Source organism: Neomonachus schauinslandi, chromosome 3 (genome assembly GCF_002201575.2).
Source record: "Neomonachus schauinslandi chromosome 3, ASM220157v2, whole genome shotgun sequence".
Classification (NCBI taxonomy): domain Eukaryota; kingdom Metazoa; phylum Chordata; class Mammalia; order Carnivora; family Phocidae; genus Neomonachus; species Neomonachus schauinslandi.
The window spans coordinates 58,285,417-58,287,435 of record NC_058405.1 but is presented as its reverse complement, the minus strand read 5'-3'; positions in this window follow the sequence as shown (position 1 = coordinate 58,287,435).

The window sequence follows — 2,019 nt, the reverse complement described above, 5'->3', positions numbered from 1 at the left end:
ATAGATTAATGATTGCCTAGGGCTGGGGGCAATAAGGAGATTGTGGAAGGGTAATGGCTAAGGGATGTATCATTTCTTTGTTAGGGTAAAAAAAAATTGCTAAAATTGATTATGGTGATGGATGTACATTTTGGGGAATACACTAAAAGTCATTAAATGGTGCACTTTAAATGGATGAATTGTATGGTATGTGATTATATCACAAAAGTATTTTTAAGGCTGTTTCTTAAAAAAGTATAAAGATTGAGCAAATTTTTCTGAAGGACAATGACATGCAAAATAAATCACACCTAGATCTGTCCCTCCCTTGTATGTCCCAGCACTTACTGAGCATGTCACTGGTGCCAGACAATTCTTGTTCTAACTCCAGCAAGATTACACAACCAGTAAAATGGGAGGCTATATCCCCCTGAGAAAAGACCCTGCTACACGGCTAAAAATCTGCGTTATTAACCTTTGTCCCAGTCTTCCCCTCAGGGGACCTTTGGCCATTGACCAGGGTGACTGCACTGGAGAAAAGGAAATAATCAGACCTCGGGGGCTCACTGGACATTAATTCTGAACTGACACTAATTCTAGTGGGCCCCAAACCTCACTGAGGTCCACCAGTCAGAGTGGAGGCTTATGGAAGTCAGGGGAGCAATGACATTTTAGTTCAGATTTATCTCACAGTGGGGCCCATGGGGTTCTGAACCCATCCTATAGTCACTTCCCATTTCCAGAAGGCATCACTGGGATAGGCGTACACAATAACTGGCAAACTCCCCGCATGGGTGGGGTTCTGGACTGAAGTCCAGGTCTATCTGACTCCAGAGGCCTGTGGGCCCCCCACCAGCCAATGCCATGATGGCGAATGATCAAATTACTAACAACAAACAGGCAGCCCTCGAATTTATTCCTAGTCTCTGCATAATGAAATTATGGCTGGTGATCTGGTTTCCCGGCACAGAGCTGATTAGAAGCAGCAAATTTGAAGGGAATACAAATTAGACAGAGACATTCTGATGTCAGCCCTGACGAACGAACACTGACGACCCTGAGTGAGACAGAGAGTCCAGGAAGGAGGCAGCACCGCTCGGGGATGGGGCAGAAATGCTGCGCACCTCTCAGGCCCTGCTGGGCATCAGAATCACCCGGAGGGCTTGTTACAGCAGACTTGCTGGACTCCACTTTGAGCTGCAGATCCAGTGGGTCTGGAGTGGGGCCTGAGGATGTGCATTTCCAACAAGTTCTGGGGGATGCGGATGCTGCTGGTCCAGGGGGACACACTCTGAGAGCCTCTGGCCTCTATTCTAGCCCAGGGCACTGCCAGGGGCTCCCAGTAATCGAAGAAAAGATGCTGGGGTCCTGCATTATAAGGCAGAGGTGTATGGAGGCTTTCGAGTAATTTCAGTCAAAGCTGGTTAGAATAAAAACTTTTTTGGCATTTAAAGAGGTAAGGTTGGAAATTGGGGGAAATTAAATCATAAGGAACCCTGCTCACAGATCAGCTGAGGAGGTGAAAGGCCTTCCTAATCTTCCTTATCTACCTTATCTAGCCCCCCCCGCCGCCCATGAGGTCTATTCCCTAGTCTCCAAACCTTGCTTTATTCCATTTCATAACACTTACCACAACTGCATATCATATCATATTATATTTATTTGTTTTTACGTTCATTGTCTTTCTCCCCACAAAAAGTAAGCTCTTTGTTGTCTTTTGTTCATCATGAATGTCCAGAATCTAGAACAGGCCTGGTACTTAAGTAGGGTCTTAATAAGTGATTAGTGAATGAGCAAATGCAAAAAAAATATTGTTTTGCTATAATGCTGGTTAAAGGGAGGGTGTGTGTATGTCTGTGTGTGTGTGTGTGTGTGTGTGGTGTGTAGGGCATGTGTCGGGGGGGTGTATGTGTGTGTAGTGTTCATGTGGGGTGTGTGTGGGTGTGTGTGTGTGTGTATTTGGAGAGAGAGGATCAGAGCACAGGAGGGCCCATTTTGGGGCGGTTCTGATTCAAAGAAAAGGACGCCCCTCCCTGCACT